An 18,975-nucleotide genomic window follows, 5' to 3' on the forward strand; every position below is an offset into this window, starting at 1 on the left:
AAACAATCTAGATCTCTGCTTTTTTTGTGGAGCGCTCCAACTCTTTTCTACCTCGAATTAGTCCTTTAGGAAGTTTTTCTTGGTTAGCCCATTTCAGTCTGTTTGTAGTATTAACCATCAAACACATTCATGTTGATCCATAACGGTTTTGCATGTTTCTCAGAAGATGTCTTTGAGTTCAAATGCCATGTAATCCACAGTGAGACAGAATTATACTGGTTTCCATGGTGCGCACATGTCCTTAGTGTTTGGTGTCCTGTGGTAAAGAGCCCTCTAGGTAAAATTCACTATACTCTTAGAAAATAAATAATCCTTATAGAACCCTTTTTGGTTCTATCAGTTGCTTCATAAAAGTTATATATAGAACCATTTTATTGTCACACCCTGACCTGTTTCACCTGTCTTGTGATTGTCTCCACCCCCTCGAGGTGTCACTTATTATCCCTGGTGATTTATCCCTGTGTTTCCTGTCTCTCTGTACCAGTTAGTCTTGTATGTTTTTCAAGTCAACCAGCATTTTCCTGCTTCTATTCTCTTTTGCTAGTTCTCCTGGTTTTTGACCCTTGCCTATTTTCTGGACTCACCCGCCTGCCTGACCATTCTGCCTGCCCTGACCTCTAGCCTGCCTGCCACTCTGTACCTCCTGGACTCTGAACTGGTTTTGACATTTTGCCTGTCCACGACCATTCTCTTGCCTACCCCATTTGGATTGTTTTATAAATATCAAGACACACCATCTGCCTCCCAAGTCTGCATCTGGGTATCGCCTTGTGCCCTTATATTTATAGGGTTCTTTGACCAGAACCCTAGAGGCTCTTCTTCACTGAACCAAAATGGTTCCATATAGAACCTTGCATGGTGCCATTTAGGAATTATGGCTACTACTATTAAATTGTAATATTTTTAGCTAAGAATATAATTTAATAAACAATTAAATAATGGACAAAAAAATACCAGCATAGTTTTTAGAATTTATTGCAAACATATTTTGGAAATATGCGCTGGTGGCCAGGGAGGCATCATTGTTTGAGTCATGGCCCACGTCAACTCTGGCTGACTTCTTTACAACACAGTACAACTTTGTCCATTAGTTAAAGTGAATAACAAAAATGTGTGTTCTGCTCCATTCTCAACCAAACAGCAGACCTCAAACACACAGTTGAGACAAGCACAAGCTGCAGTGCAGCGCCCCTGGAAAGAGAGCATGTTGTGGGGTTAAGGGCCTTGCTCAAGGGCCCAACAGTAGTGGAATGTTTTGAGGATGTAACCCCAGCAGCCCTTCAGTTGTCAGATCAATTCCTCACGTTTTTTTTCCAGCACCCGGCCCGGGATTTGAACTGGACGCCTTTTGGCCACAGGTACAACTCCTGCCACAGGTCGAACTCCTTTGCCGCTGGGCTACCTAACGCCAGTACAGTATGGATTGTCTGACTGGTGCTAGAGAAGAGGAAAAAACGAGTTAATCTGCCAAAATGAAGACTGTTTAAACTGCCAGCTTCAGTCAGCTGATTCTAGCGATCCCTTCTGGTTAGTTTGTATTCAAGCAGCTTAGTCTCCTATTCAGAAGACCCCCACTTTTGTTCGTGTCTTATTGGTCAAGGTAATGGCAAATAATTATCACCAGATCTCCTTCAGCCCATCAGTGGCCTTGATTCCCGGGACTTCAGTTTCAGTTAGTCTATGATCCCAGCACGCTGTGTGGTCAGAAACGTGCTTTCCCCATCCTGATGAGCACTTCCACAGTTTTCCCTCTTGCTGAACTTTTTCTCCTGTGGACTGAATCCCTGTATGTCTGATGTTTAATTGTGCGTGCATCTAAAGGACCACGTGGACATGATTCTCAGTTATCTGAACCGTGAGTGGTCAGATGTGTATGATGTGTGTGTAAATGTGGACCTCTTTGTCCATTAAACTCCCCTTAACCTGGACATCTGTCTCGTCCCTGTTCTGACCGGACATTGTGTAGTGGTTGCTATCGGCCCTAAGCCAACATCTAAGGTTTCTTATTACATTCATGGTCCTTTGATTCTCTACAATCCTAGCCCTATTTTTCAAAGACAAAATGCTATGCAGACATATGATGTAGATTAGAAGAACAACCTACATGCAGTTGTTGTCAGCAGCAGCCGAAAGAGAGATCCTCTGATAGTTCTGGGTTACTGCCAGACTGAGCAAAACATAGTGTGTTAAAAGCCATGTAATGATTAACTAGGCTATTGAATCACCAAGACTTATTATACATATTTCATTATGAATAATGTATACTTAGCTACCTCCTCTCAGTCAGCAACAGCCTCCTAATGGCTTCATCAAACATAGTCCCCTCAATTGACCCCACACTGAAATACTGAAATAAAAGTAACAATTAGCTAATTTCCAATGTTAGTCTGGTTCTGTAGCTCTATTTGGCATATCCCATAAAAAAAGTATATTTTTTGAAGGAGTTAGCTGGCTAGCTTAACTTGGTGAATTAAAGTAGCCTAGCTTTTTCTGTTTAGCTAGCTAAATTAACTTGTTAAGTTTTGTTAGCTTACAAACGTGCTCAAATTCAAATAACATTTCAACTTTATTTATCTAGCATATAGTTTATCATATGACTTAGGCTTCATATATTTGAATTAAATAATCAACTTCGCTTTCTTTATCCAAGACTGTATGCTTTTATTAAAAATCTTATTTCCTCCTGCTTCTAATAATTATGAATAATAACTGATTGGATCTATGTAGTGCTTTTCTACCAACTGAGGTACTCAAAGCACTTTACTTAGTAAGGGGGAAACTCAACTCATTCACCATCAATGTGTAGCACCCACCAGTGTGATTCATGGCGACCATTCTAGATAGCATTTACTTTGCAACAGCACAGGTTTGTATAAACAACACAGGATTGTATGAACCTTGCTGTCTGCCACTCAGACCTCGGCAACAATGTTTGAATATGAATTTGATCTCCCCCTGCCATAGAGGGCTAACGGTGTCGGATGTCAACTAGACATTTTTCTGACCAGGCAAAGTCATAGAGCACCATCATTCATTATGGATAAAAATGTCAATGCAAAACAGCTGAAACAAATTAAAAGGGAATGTTAGCTGTCATTCCAGAAATGTAATTTGACTGGGTTAGCTTTTGATAGCTGTTTTTTTTTCTCGAAAATTCCCATTACACTCTGGGGAAGGGATAGAACCCTCACTGGATATATACAGTACCAGTCAAACGTTTGGACACACCTACTCATTCAATTGTTTTTCTTTATTTGTACTATTTTTTACATTGTAGAATAATAGTGAAGACATCAAAACTATGAAAAAACACATATGCAATCATGTAGTAACCCAAAAGGTGTGAAACAAATCAAAATATATTTTATATTTGAGATTCTTCAAAGTAGCCACCCTTTGCCTTGATGACAGCTTTGCACACTCTTGTCATTCTCTCAACCAGCTTCACCTGGAATGCTTTTCCAACAGGAGTTCCCACATATATTGAGCACGTGTTGGCTGCTTTTCCTTCACTATGTGGTCCAACGCATCCCAAACCATCTCAATTGGGTTGAGGTCGGATGATTGTGGAGGCCAGGTCATCTGATAAAGCACTCCATCGCTCTCCTTCTTGGTCAAATAGCCCTTACACAGCCTGGAGGTGTGTTGGTCATTGTCCTGTTGAAAAACAAATGATAGTCCCACTAAGCGCAAAGCAGATGGGATTGCGTATCGCTGCAGAATGGTGTGGTAGCCATGCTGATTTAAGTTTGCCTTGAATTCGAAATAAATCACCAACAGTGTCACCAGCAAAGCACCACCACACCATCACACCACTTCCTCCATGCTTCACGGTGGGAACCACACCTGCAGGGATCATCTGTTCACCTACTTTGTGTCTCTCAAAGACACGGCCGGTTGGAACCAAAAATCTCAAATTTGGACTCATCAGACCAAAGGACAGATTTCCACCTGTCTAATGTCCATTGCTCATGTTTATTGGCCCAAGCAAGTCTCTTCTTCTTATTGGTGTCCTTTAGTAGTGGTTTCTTTGCAGCAATTTGACCATGAAGGCCTGATTCACACAGTCTCCTCTGAACAGTTGATGTTGAGATGTGTCTGTTACTTGAACTATGTGAGGTGCAGTTAATTGCAGATTTATGAGTCTGGTAACTCTAATGAACTTATCCTCTGTAGCAGAGGTAACTCTGGGTCTTCCTTTCCTGTGGCGGTCCTCATGAAAACCAGTTTCATCATAGCGCTTGATGGTTTTTGCGACTGCACTTGAAGAAACTTACAAAGTTCTTGACATTTTCCGGATTGACTGACCTTCATGTCTTAAAGTAATGATGGACTGTCATTTCTCTTTGTTTATTTGAGCTGTTCTTGCCATAACATGGACTTAGTCTTTTACCAAATAGGGCTATCTTCTGTATACCACCCCTACCTTGTCACAACACAACTGATTGGCTCAAACGCAATAAGAAGGAAAGAAATTCCACAAATGAACTTTTAATAAGGCACACCTGTTAACTGAAATGTATTCCAGGTGACTACCTCATGAAGCTGTTTGACAGAATACCAAGAGTGTGTAAAGCTGTCATCAAGGCAAAGGCTGTCTACTTTGAAGAATTTCAAATATAAAATATATTTTGATTTATTTAACACGTTTGTGGTTATGACATGATTCCGTATGTGTTATTTCATCATTTTGATATCATTATTATTCTACAATGTAGAAAATAGTAAAAAATAATAAAATAAATCCTTGAATGAGTAGGTATGTCCAAACCTTTGACTGGTACTGTATATATATATATATATATATATATATATATATATATATATATATATATATATATATACCTTAACTTCGAGAAGGGTTCTTGAGTCTCGTCCAAAGAACCAAAAGGTTCTATATAGAACCCCAAATAACAATATTTTTCTAAGAGTGCAGGTAATGCTCAGTCTTCTAACAGATGATGTTTACCACACTACAGTAGTGTCTATTCTGTGCTCCTTCTCCATTCAGTGCTGTCATAACAGACCACAATAGGATTTCATCACAACCACGCTACAGTGGTGCCACATATTTCCTTCACATTACTTCCAATGTATTCCTTCTGTTCCTCCCCGTCTCCTTTGCCTAAATCAGCTAACAAACCACCAGAAGAGTCAAGAAAAATCTATAAAACAAAGCAAAAAGTAAGTCGGCCTAGAAAGGGCTCATATTATATTTTCATTTCTCTCTCTTTCTTTACCCCATGTCCCTGACAGTCCCAATCACAGCTTCCCTTTTTCCTGAATCCATTCTGCCATGTTACACAATAAGACACGCTCAATTCTGTTTGGGGTATAGAAATGGCTTCCCTTGGAGTCTTAAGATTCTTGTTGCACTTCAACATAGGCCTTGCTGAATACAGGCTTGTTATGCTTACATTGTCTTGGGCTTTGATGTTTTTATTTTGAGAGATGGGGGGGTGTTTTGTGATTAGCAGATGCTTTGTGATTGGCACAGAGAAGGAGACCCATGTTAGCTTGGTTGGTCTGAAAGATGTGGCTCAGATAAAAATAAATCTCTCCCCGCCCACAGCTGGCATTTTGTAGAGACATCCCTTTGCTGCGGTGACACAAACAAGTTGTAATTGGGGTAGGAGTCACACAGGAATTTCCCAAAAGAAACATCACATTACACTTTAACACTGCACATACCCACAACAAGGAGGAGAAACGAGGAAGAAAAGACGTAGAGGGACATTGACTATGCGTGTCTGTGTTCATTCCAGTGAAGCACATGCAAAGACACTTCTCATCAGAAATTTGGCTCCGTTTCAGCTCACTGAGTCCACAATCAACTTAGAGGAAATTCAACCTCCTCCCAATCCCCATCTGAACTGAAACCAAGCTGATAGTGGAGGAAACCAGCATTGTACTACAGTATATGCAAATTCATTTTAAGTCTCTTTTCTCCCAAACATTACTGGTTTCTTTTGATCCCATTCCAACCTTATCCAACATTCTCATGCCACAGGTGTCAACAGAGGCTTAATATTGATATCACAACTAACAGATATTTGACCACCAAGATCTATTTCCAGACCTCTAACATGTTCATCTAATTGACCCTCTTGTGTGTAAGGAGGAGGTTAAATGTTGTGAGAACTAGGCCTTTTGGTTTTGTCCCAGTGTGCCTGGCTTCCTGTAGCGGTGATCTATGGTCTCTCTAATTGACAGTTCAACATGCCGCGCACCTAGCAATTGCTAAGTGCCCATTGAGACAGGAAGCTGCATAGGCCCCGGCTGTCTGCTCTAGGAAAGCGTCTGATCCCAGAGACCAGGGAGAGAGGGATGGAAGGAGAGAGAGGGAGGGACAGAAGGGCAGAGAGAGAGAGGGAGAGAAAGGAAAGAGAGCGATATTAGAGTTTGAGAGAGGAGAGAGATGGCCTGAGGGGGAGAGGAAGAGAGAGCGAGAGGGAGGGGGGAAGGAGAGAGAGGGTGTCTGGAAGTACAGCCAGCATGACTCATAGGTCAGATTTGCACAAGAGAGCTATAAAATGTATGTGTGTGTGTGTGCAGACATCTTTGCCTGTGTGCATGTCTTTGCCTGTGTGCATGTCTTTGCCTGTGTGCATGTCTTTGCCTGTGTGCATGTCTTTGCCTGTGTGCTTGTCTTTGCCTGTGTGCATGTCTTTGCGTGTGTGTGCGTGTGCATGTGTGTGATTGCGCTTCTGGTGATATGTGAGAAATGAGAAAAACAACCAGCTGATTTTATCTCCCTCCTAACCCATGATACCCAAAATACCAACGGCAGTTAGAGAGTGTCAATCATCATCTCTGAACACCCAAGAGGATCGCTCTATAAAAATAAGTGATGGATATGACAGCAAGAAGACTCAAGGCTTCGAGATAAGCATGAAACCTAAAGTCATTGTTTCCCATGAAATGTGGTTTCTGCTATTATACTGACACAGCTAGCACATAATGTTCTCAGAACCATATGTTTCTTAGAGCTTGGTGAGAGCATGGTTGTCCTACGGTTATTTTGCATACAACCTTCCAACAACTTTCTGGGAATGGTGCAGGATAGTGGCTTGGCTTTGGAACATTCTCAGCACATTTAAGGAACTTGACAAAAAATGTAATTATTTTATTATTAATGTGGATTCCACGATACTTACATTTCATTACAATTTTTGACATAAGGAATGTTCTTTAATAGTTCAGAGAACATTAACAAACATTGTTCTTCTGTGGGAAATTCAGTACTTCAGCATAACATTTCCTACAGAACCTCATGGTTCTATTTAAAGTATTTTCTCAAATTGTTCAGATAACGTTGAGAAACTTCCCATTAAAAAAAACACAAGAAAACTTTGGTAACGCTCAGAGAACCTTCTAGGAATGTTAATTAAAAATATACATTCCATTCTCAGCACCAACAAAACTCTATCTTCTATCTTATAAAGTGTGTTCAGATGTGTTGACCGCACTAATTGGCCACACCTGATCTTAATGAGTGCTTGTTTCCTTTGAATTGGGTCTGTTTAAATATACTGAAATGAACAGCTTTGTATGCGTAAAAAAAACAAGGTATGCTAGCTCCATCCTGGTGGCGTACCTTCCTGCAACCCAAAAATGTACGTTCCCAGAACAGGTGAAATTTTCACTTCCATTCTCAGAACGTAACCAAATGTGCCAGCTGGGGAGGTGCAGACTGACTGTCTAGACAATACATTCTGCTCCCTGGGTGGCTGTGAGACAGTGTAGAAAACGGTAAAATCAGTCCAGTCTATAGTAAAATGTTAAATGATAAGAAGGATACTGCTCTCATGCGACTTCCCTGAAATCCCTGTGGCTGGGTGACTTTTTTTTACCCCTTTTTCTCCCCAATTGGTAGTTACAGTCTTGTCCCGTCGCTGCAACTCCCATACGGACTCGGGAGAGCCATGCGTCCTCCAAAATCATGACCCCGCCAAGACGCACTGCTTCTTGACACAATGCTCGCTTAACCCAGAAGCCAGCCACACCAATGTGTCGGAGAAAACACTGTACACCTGGCAACCGAGTCAGCATGCATTGCATCTGGCACAGAAGTCACTAGAGCGCGATGGGACAAGGACAACCCGGCCAGCCAAACCCTCCCCTAACCCGGACAACACTGGGCTAATTGTGTGCCACCTCATGCGTCTCCAGGTCGTGGCCGGCTGCGGCACAGCCTGGAATCAAACCAGGATCTGTAGTGACACAGCTAGCACTGCGATGCAGTGCCTTAGACCGCTGCGCCACTCGGAGGCCACGGCTGGGTGACTTACTTGTTGGTCTGTCTCCTATGGCGGTATGATGTCTTGGTCTGTCTCCTGGGGGGGCTCTTTCACTGATCTGGGACCTGTCTTTTAGGCCAGTGTGGATTTTCAGCATGAGAGAGCAGAGTGAGGACAGTAGACTACACACTGATAGGCAGACTACAGCTACTTTAGAGTAGCGAACACATACAGTCACTTGGGACCACTGGGCCTTAGTGTGGTGGGAAGTCTCAATCAATAAATCACTCAGGCAGATGAAATGGACTGAGGTGTGTGAGTGTGTTTGTGTGTGAGTATGTTTGTTGTGTGGGTGGCTAGGTTAGAGTAGAATGGTATGTTTAATGTTATTGGAAGCAGCTCATGATCTCCCTCGTCATTGAGTCCTCTTGCTCTGCTACATCTATCTACATTCCGTGTCTGATTTGTTGTGATTTTAACTACTATAACCATAACAACAGACAGAAAATACAAATCTTTTTGATGAACTGGTTTGGGCTTAGATATAAGGTAGACAATAAAACTAATGCACTGTGTATCACCATAGAGGCTTCTCTAAAGCAGGTATTTCCTGACAGGCTGAAGGCACGCTGTAATGTCTTTTATTATTCCCTAGGCAGGATGAACAAGACTACCAGGATGCAATCTGCCGGCGGCTCTGACAAACTGCCCGCAACAGAAACATGTGCCCCTTTCCTGGGCCATAGGAATCCACACAGCCTGGAGCCAGGGCCACTTCCCCATCCCCTGTCTCTCTTTATCATCTAACGACTATAAGACACGCGACAGGGCGAAGGAGAGGTGAAAGATGCCCCCTCTTCATTTGTCCCTTCATCTCTCTCTCTGTCTCTATCTATAGTATACACATCTCTCTCTCTGTCTGTCTGTCTGTCTTTTGGGCAGGGTTTGATTTGGGAAGTGTCACAAGAACAGGCTTATCTGAACTGGGTTAACAGAAGTATATTCAATATTCAATTAGTTCCAATCGAGCGCCAAACTGAACATTAAATCCCTGTATTTCCCTGTCATGCAGGCAGCTAGCTACACAATGAATCAGTCAAAACGCTTGATTACAAGGCAGAAAAATGACTGCAATTATACAGGACTAGGTGTTCAGTGTGTGTGTATGTGTGTGTGCACGCAAGCAATCCCACGCACACACACACACACACACACACACACACACACACACACACACACACACACACACACACACACACACACACACACACACACACACACACACACACACACACACACACACACACACACACACACACACACACACACACACACACACACACACACACTGACCTATGCACATCAACATACACACATCACCTTACATCCATCCAACATCTCAAACTCTCATCAACACATGCACACAAGTTCTCACGTACACTCTGTCACACCTGCTGGTATCGAATCTCTTCTCACATCTATTTGCTCTTTGTCACTTCCTCTGCAGAGAATACCACTTGGCTTTTGTGAGCAGCAGTATCCATAGTGACAAAGGAAGTCACTCCATTGGTGGATGGCCCCCTCAGGAGCAGGTGATATGAAGTGGCTTTCAATTGACTTTTTACACCTTATAGCACAGTGAGACATTGTGACATTGTTACCCTCAGCAACAGGGGTCTCAGTGCAGTGGAGACATGCAGAGAAGTCACAGAAGTCAACTCAAAAACATTCAAAACATCATTGATCACTCTCAACATTCAACAACACAATGTAGAAAGACACATAGGTGTTAACGTCACTGTTATAATCACTTGCGTTATACACTCACAGACACACGCCACTAACATAATAAATATATTGTACTAAAATAAACATGTACTTTGTTGTGAACAGTATAGAAAGCAGTATAGAAAATCAGAAACACACTGGTTCCTTTCTCTTCTCTATGTCAATGGAGGAGAAGGTGAGGTAGAGTATTGGGAGAGATGTGGAGAGGACCAACAACCAACAATGGAGGCGGTATTTATAGTTTATAACAATACCATAAAAAATACACACAGATGATGCAATATGCTTCCCTGCCTCTGAAGGACATGTTTATTTATTTGACCTTCATTTTGTCAGGGAGTCATGCTGAGACCTATTTTACAGATGAGCCTTGTAATTACGTACAGTACCTTCAGAAAGTTTTGACACCCCTAGACTTTTTCCACATTTTGTTGTGTTACAGCCTGCATTTAAAATGGATTAAATTGAGATGTTTTGTTACTGGCCTACACACAATACCACATCATGTCAAAGTGGATATTTTTTTTGAAATGTGTACAAATTAATAAAAAATGTAATAAAAAATGAAAAGATGAAATGTCTTGAGTCAATAAGTATTCAACCCATTTGTTATGGCAAGCTTAAATAAGTTCAGGAGTAAAGCTTTGCTTAACAAGTCACATAATAAGTTGCATGGATTCACTATGTGTGCAATAATATTGTTTAACATGATTTTTGATTGACAACCCCACACATACAATTATCTGTAAGGTCCCTCAGTCCAGCAGTGGGCTCCCGAGTGGTGCAGCGGTCTAAAGCACTGCATCTCTAAGGCACTGCAGGCGTCACTACAGACACCCTGTTTCAAATCCAGGCTGTATCACAACCGGGCCGTGATTGGGAGTCCCATAGTGCGGCGCACTATTGGCCCAGCATTGTCCGGGTTTGGCCGGGGTAGGCCGTCATTGTAAATAAGAATTTGTTCTAAACTGACTTGCCTAGTTAAATAAAGGTTACAATTTAAACATTTTAAACAATTATATATTCAAAGACAGATTCAACCACAAAGACCAGGGAGGTTTTCCAATGCCTCGCAAAGAAGGGCACCTATTGGTAGATGGATAAAAAAAATACATACATTGAACAGCCCTTTGAGCATGGTGAAGTTATTAATCACACTTTGGATGGTGTATCAATACACCCAGTCACTACAAAGATAGAGGCGTCCTTCCTAACTCAGTTGCCGGAGAGGAAGGAAACCACTCAGGGATTTCATCATGAGGGCAATGGTGACTTTAAAATAGTTACAGAGTTTAATGGCTGTGATAGGAGAAAACTGATATTAATTTATATTCATTTTTAAATAGTTACCGACGTTAATTGTTGTGATAGGAGAAAACTGACAGTGGATCAACAACATTGTAGTTACTCCACAATACTAACCCAATTGACAGAGTGAAAAGAAGGAAGCCTGTACAGAATAAAAATAATCCAAAACATGCATCCTGTTTGTAACCAGGCACTAAAGTAATACTGCAAAAAAAATCATTCTGAATAAACACGTTTTATGTTTGTGGCAAATCCAATACAACACATTACTGAGCACCATTATCCATATTTCCAAGCACAGTGGTGGCTGCATCATGTTATGGGTATCCTTGTAATCAGGAGTTTTTCAGGATATAAAGGAAACAGAATGGAGCCAAGCACAGGCAAAATACTAGATGAAAACCTGGTTCAGTCTGCTTCCCACATATAAGGACACAGGGCGAGACCCAGATGCAGACACAGGAGGCAGATGGTTTGAGTCTCTGATATTTATTAAAATACAAGGGGCAGGCAATAGGTCAGAGTCCGAAAGGTACCGGGCGGCAGGCGGGCTTGAGGTCAGGGCAGGCAGAAAAGGTCGGAACCGGGAGGGCTAGAAAACAGAGACTAGGAAAAACAGGAGCATGGAAAAAACACGCTGGTAGGCTTGACAAGACGAACTGGCAACAGACAAACAGAGAACACAGGTATAAATGCACTGGGGGAAGATGGGAGACACCTGGAGGGGGTGGAGACAAGCACAAAGACCATGTGAAACAGATCAGGGTGTGACACCACCAGACACTGGGAGATTAATTCAATTTTCAGCAGCACAATAACCTAAAACACAAGGACAAATCTACACTGGAGTTGATTACCAAGAAGACAGTGAACGTTCCTGAGTGGCCGAGTTACAGTTTTGACTTAAATCTACTTGAAAATCTATGGCAAGACCTGAAAATGGTTGTGTACTGTAGCAATGATCAACAACTAATTTGACAGAGGTTGAAGAATTTTGAATATAATAAGGGGCAAATATTGTACAATCCAAGTGTGCAAAGCCTGTTTTGAATTCAGGATGTAACACAACAAAATGTGTTAAGGGGTATGAATACTTTCGGAAGGCACTGTAAATATACACATCAATACACTAGAGAGTTTTGTAGATTATTGTAGACTATGACCAGATTTACCTTACTCAGTGGATATCGAAGGAATCTCAAGAGTTCGATATCCACTGAGCCATTCCTGAGACCGGGTCTGGTAGTTCACATAAATATGCACATCAATACATTATGAAAGTAAAACAGAGATTCAAAACAGAATCATAAAATAAATAAACTCAGGTTAATAATGAAGTACGGTATGGCGGAAGTTTGTGCAAGAGTGCTTTATAAACAAAAAGAGTGCAATGCATCGATCTACGAGACTTCAAAGGGGGCCCGCCTACTTTCTGACACAGAATGCAGTGATGTGTGCTACACCTGCATTGCTTGTTGTTTGGGGTTTTAGGCTGGGTTTCTGTACAGCACTTCGAGACATTAGCTGATGTACGAAGGGCTATATAAAATAAACTTGATTGATTGATTGATGTGTACTGAACCTGTCGCCGTAATAAAGTGTATAGTGCGTTTTGATAAACTGCCTCCAATGGCTTCAATAAAGTGGCAGCTGCATTCATATAGACATATTGCCATAATCTATAACTGGTATGAATGTTGACTGAATTATTTAGTTTTTTTGTTAACCTGCAGTTCAATGCATCAATCAGCAGATGACATTTCAAGAGCAGACTTTACAAAATACTCAAATGCACTGCACAGAGGAACAGAAAGTCTGGCAGGTTTTGTTGAATGTTTCATACCATTGTATGTGTGTGTGTGTGTGTGTGCGTGCGTGCGTGCGTGCGTGTGTGTGTGTGTATTCAGAGATGTTTTATGTTTTATGAGGAATTTGCTCAATTAAAGCCCCCTCCTCTCCTGGTCTTTCTATAAATATTCTGGCTAGGTGACTCATCGTCCGCGCTACCAGCCCTCCCTCGCTCCCTCCCTCGCAACACTGCATCTGTTCTCTCTCTCTCTCTCGCTCTCTCTCCCCCTCTCTCGCTATCTCTATTCCATCCAATCTTACTCTCTCTCTGCAGCTCTGCCCATTATTAGAGGTCCTTCATTTAAAGAGCTCAACAGTGTCTGCCACACCCTCCCAATATCCAGACTGATGTTTTTGTGGTTGTTGTTGTGATGTGTTTGCTTCCTCCACACGTCATGATGTGAAAAAAAGCTAGTTTTACTCCACTATAGACACAATAGCACTGTCTAAGAATTTCAGAGTGGTTACATTTCTCTAGCCCCATCCCTCAGCTCTTTACCAAAACAGTGGCGTGGTGGCCACTTTGTTATTGTTTGTACTGCAGATTTCCCCTGGCTGCATTTGTGGAAGTCTAATTAACTATTCTATAAGCATTCTTGTCATTGCATTTCAAAGACTTTCCTGGCAGTCAATGCCACTCAAGTTGCTAAATTGATTGATCGATTGATTGATCGTTTATGGCAAAATCTAGTTTGTGCCAATATGCAGTTTTTAAACAGTGATAAACCCTTAATTCAAATTAAATCAAATTGTATTTGTCACATGCGCCGAATACAGCAGGTACCTTACAGTGAAATGCTTACATACAAGCCCTTAACCAACAATGCAGTTTTAAGAAAAATAAGTGTTAAGTAAAAAATAGATACGTTTTTTTTTTTATAATTACCAAACTGTCACTATTAAACAGATTTATCAGGCCTCTGGCACATTGAAGAGCTCAGTAATTAGAGATTCTCTGGCATTTGACTAAATCAGACACCATGATGACAGGCAGCCTGCTGAATGGCCCTACTGAGAGTAGAAGAGGGATAGAAAGTCAAACAATAGCGTTTACACATGAAGCAATTATTCTAACAAGTAAAAGTAATAATGTAAACACCATAAGAAACAATCTTATAAAGATGCAATTGCCATGACCGCTGTCTGGTCGTCATGGCAACAGGTTGGTCCAGAGGTGTTTGTGGGTAATTAACCTGCATTGCGGCTCAATTTGCTATTCGTTAGCAGGTGTGTTCTATGAACCAATGAGGATGGTTAGTCTTTGACAACTATACTGTTTTAGAACTGTCTGAGCAGTTCCCATCATAACAATAATATTCATAAGGCCCTACGTTTTTTCTTACTACTTAATCTCTCGTGGACAGATTCACATGTAAATGGGAAGTGACAACTTTTGTGAGAATTTTACTTCTGGGTAACCTAGATTACTTACTACTTGACCTCTAAACTCCAGGCCCTATCCAGTCTCAGGGCCCTATCTGTCATCCATGTTGTCATCTGTTTGGGGGGATAATATAAAGGGAGATTCCCTCCTCTGCTTTTCTCCAACTCTGCTGAATCGCGTCACCATTTCACCCTGACTAATCAACATGCTTGTTAGATGTGCGTTCGGCAGGCATGTAGGGCCACACAACACCTCCCACATCCTTAACGAAGCTTCAAGGAAGCCCTAACTAACAAAATCTCCAGCAAGCTGTGTGCTTTAGCTCTGTAGCTCTCCCTCCACCGCTCCACTCCACCCACCTCATCTCTGGGAAACTCTGTAGCTCTCCCTCCACCGCTCCACTCCACCCACCTCATCTCTGGGAAACTCTGTAGCTCTCCCTCCACCGCTCCACTCCACCCGCCTCATCTCTGGGAAACTCTGTAGCTCTCCCTCCACCGCTCCACTCCACCCGCCTCATCTCTGGGAAACTCTGTAGCTCTCCCTCCACCGCTCCACTCCACCCACCTCATCTCTGGGAAACTCTGTAGCTCTCCCTCCACCGCTCCACTCCACCCGCCTCATCTCTGGGAAACTCTGTAGCTCTCCCTCCCTCCACCGCTCCACTCCACCCACCTCATCTCTGGGAAACTCTGTAGCTCTCCCTCCACTGCTCCACTCTTCCCGCCTCATCTCTGGGAAACTCTGTAGCTCTCCCTCCACCGCTCCACTCCACCCGCCTCATCTCTGGGAAACTCTGTAGCTTTCCCTCCACCGCTCCACTCCACCCACCTCATCTCTGGGAAACTCTGTAGCTTTCCCTCCACCACTCCACCCGCCTCATCTCTGGGACACTCTGTAGCTTTCCCTCCACCACTCCACCCGCCTCATCTCTGGGAAACTGTGTAGCTTTCCCTCCACCACTCCACCCGCCTCATCTCTGGGAAACTCTGTAGCTTTCCCTCCACCGCTCCACTCCACCCACCTCATCTCTGGGAAACTCTGTAGCGTTCCCTCCACCACTCCACCCACCTCATCTATGGGAAACTCTGTAGCTTTCCCTCCACCGCTCCACTCCACCCACCTCATCTCTGGGAAACTCTGTAGCGTTCCCTCCACCACTCCACCCACCTCATCTCTGGGAAACTCTGTAGCGTTCCCTCCACCACTCCACCCACCTCATCTATGGGAAACTCTGTAGCTTTCCATCCACCTCTCCACTTTGACCGCCTCATCTCTGGGAAACTCTGTAGCTCACAGCTCCCCGACACAACATCTCACAGTGGGTGACTAACCTCCAAAGTCAATACGTGGGTTCTCACTTGAGAGAGACAAGTCACATTCACTGTGATGTTAACAGAGATTAAATAGATGCTTCTGGAAATCACTTTGAAACACTTTCTCTCCTTTCTATACGGTTATGTATGATGGGAAGGACATATGTTCTCTTGTACTAAGAAATAAGACATTTAGTGAGCACACTTCATCTATAGAGTGACCCCATACCACAGTCCATCTATACATAGGAGAATTACCATAGGACAGGTGGACGCAGGTGGCCATCAATTAGAGTTCATTTAGTCACAGGTGGCTAGCGTTTAGACTTCTTTACTATTCACTAGCAAACTGACTTCTCCTGTGTTGGGTGGCATTCCCTTTTCTACCAGAGACAACACAGACTCACGTTACTCACTACCTTCTGCCTAGGTCGCCATAGAAACCGTTATTAGGAAAATGGTGAGATTAGCTCCTCTGTTGTTTGTTGCTGAGAAGCAACACAGACGCTACCTCTTTGAATGCAACACAAATGTGATTTATTCACAAACCTCAATTAATGACCATTAGCCTAATGGTTATTTCAGTTTTTACACCACATCATTTCCAGCTCTGACAGCAAAAAGGCCTTGGTCCTCAGTAGAATAAATGCAGCCTATGCATGTGTTCTCGTAGTTTCTGAGTGGTTCTCTTCCTAGTGCTGATTATACAACAAAACAGGACTATTGTTTTGATTCATGTATGATTTCTATATTACCGAGCCCTGGCTAACCACCCTTGATGATAACAGTAATGTATTCAGCAGTCTTGGCCACACTGACAGCAACTTCAAGGGAAAAAGCAGATAGGTCATGAACCACATTTCCTTTTAAAAAGCAGAAAGAAAAGAGCAAACATCAAATGCTCCCCCCTCTCTGGCCCAATGCTGAAGACCAATCACTATTTATGATGGAAGAATTACTGAATGATTATTCTCACTGTTCTTTCCACAATATGGAAAGCAAGGAAAGTGCTGGATCCATATACTCTGAGGGAGGGGAGTCTGTGTTACCGGAAAGAAATAACCACAATAATAGTCAATGATGGGAAAAAATGTGACTCACAACACATCTAAGAGTGTGTCAGTAGTTTGACTCATAATTACCCCTACTGGTTTGTATTTAACCCTTATTTTACTGAGTGACTATGCAAGATGAGAACGTCCAAATTTGAGACGTTTTGGGAGGAAGAAGTTGAATAACTAAAAGAACAACAATCATCAAAGCCAAAGGAACTGCACAATATTAAAAAATGTTATAAATGGAAGGAAACTAGTCTAGAAACCTAACAAAAAACAGTTAAGGCAAAAACAAATTCAAACCCTTTCAGACAACTTCCTGGACAAACATTTCACTGTAATAGTGAAGGTGTAAACTTGGTAGTAGAAAGCCTAAACAGTATATTTGACCTCTCAGCTTTCCTATCAAATCTAAACATTTAAAGCAGACAACCTAAGAACATTAACAACAATGACAAATGTTTGATGAAGAATGTAAAAACCTAAGAAAGAAATTGAGAAATCTATCCAACCAAAAACTAAGAGACCAAGAAAAACTGAGTCTACGCCTTCACTATGGTGAATCACTAATACAATACACAAATACACTATGGAAAAAGAAGGAACAGCATGGCAGAAATCAGCTCAATGTAATTGAAGAATCAATAGAATCTAACCACTTCTGGGAAAATTGGAACACAATTAACAAACAACAACACAAAGAGTTATCTATCCAAAATGGAGATGTATGATAAACCACTTCTCCAATCTTTTTGACAAAGAATTAACAGCAAAAACATATACATGATCAATTACAAATCTTAGAATCAACTATTAAAGACTACCATAACCCACTGGATTCTCCAATTACATTGAATGAACTACAGGACAAAATACAAACCCTCCAACCTAAAAAGGCCTGTGGTGTTGATGGTATCCTTAATGAAATTATAAAATATACCACACATTTCAATTGGCTATACTTAAACTATTTAACATCATCCTCGGTTCTGGCATCTTCCCCAATATGTGGAACCGAGGACTGATCACCCCAATCCATAAAGGTGGAGACAAATTTGACCCCAAAACTACCGTGGGATATGCGTCAACAACAACCTTGGGAAAATCCTCTGCATTATCATTAACAGCAGACTTGTACATTTGCTCAATGACAACAAAGTATTGAGCAAATGTCAAATTAGCGGTTTACCAAATAACCGTATGACAGACCACGTATTCACACTGCACACCCTAATTGACAAACAAACAAACCAAAACAAAGGCAAAGTCTTCTCATTTGTTGATTGCAAAAAAGCGTTTGACTAAATTTGGCATAAGGGTTTGCAGTACCAATTGATGGAAAGTGGTGTTGGGGGAAAACATATGACATAAAAAAATCCATGTACACAAACAACAAGTGTGCAGTTAACATTGGCAAAAAAACACACACATTTCTTTCCACAGTGCCGTGGGGTGAGACTTGAGCCCCACCCTCGTCAACATACAGTATATGAATTGGCGAGGCCACTAGAACAGTCTGCAGCACCCGGCCTCACCCCACTAGAATCTGAAGTCAAATGTCTACTGTGCTGATGATCTGGTGCTTCTGTCCCCAACCAAGGAGGGCCTACAGCAGCACCTAGATCTTCTGCACATATTCTGTCAGACCTGGGCTCTGACAGTAAATCTCAGTAAGACAATAATAATGGTGTTCCAAAAAAGGTCCAGTTGCCAGGACCACAAATACAAATTCCATCCAGACACTGTTGCCCAAGAGCACACAAAAAACGACACCTATCTCGGCCTAAACATCAGCACCACAGGTAACTTCCACAAAGCTGTGAACGATCTGAGAGACAAAGCAAGAAGGGCCTTTATGCCATCGAAAGTAACATGAAATTCGACATCCCATTTAGGATCTGGCTAAAAATATTTGAATCAGTTATAGAACCCGTTGCCCTTTATGGTTGTGAGGTCTGGCGTCCACTCACCAACCAAGAATTCACAAAATGGGATAAACACCAAATTGAGACTCTGCATGCAGAATTCTGCAAAAA

At 42.0% G+C, this 18,975-nt stretch overlaps 1 protein-coding gene across 2 annotated transcripts in view; it reads left to right on the forward strand.

The window, feature by feature from the left end:
• Positions 1-18,975, forward strand: part of LOC129866100 (uncharacterized) — a 32,092-nt gene that overhangs the window by 2,626 nt on the left and 10,491 nt on the right. The window contains exons 2-3 of one of the 2 annotated variants that reach the window (XM_055939273.1): positions 8,896-9,080; positions 9,748-9,832. The gene's annotated coding sequence lies outside the window, so the exon portion shown is untranslated. Of the gene's footprint in view, positions 1-6,441; positions 9,081-9,747; positions 9,833-18,975 lie in introns of those variants that run through there. The other variant, XM_055939274.1, reaches the window with a different exon arrangement.

The sequence above is a fragment of the Salvelinus fontinalis genome, chromosome 11 (genome assembly GCF_029448725.1).
Source record: "Salvelinus fontinalis isolate EN_2023a chromosome 11, ASM2944872v1, whole genome shotgun sequence".
Lineage (NCBI taxonomy): Eukaryota > Metazoa > Chordata > Actinopteri > Salmoniformes > Salmonidae > Salvelinus > Salvelinus fontinalis.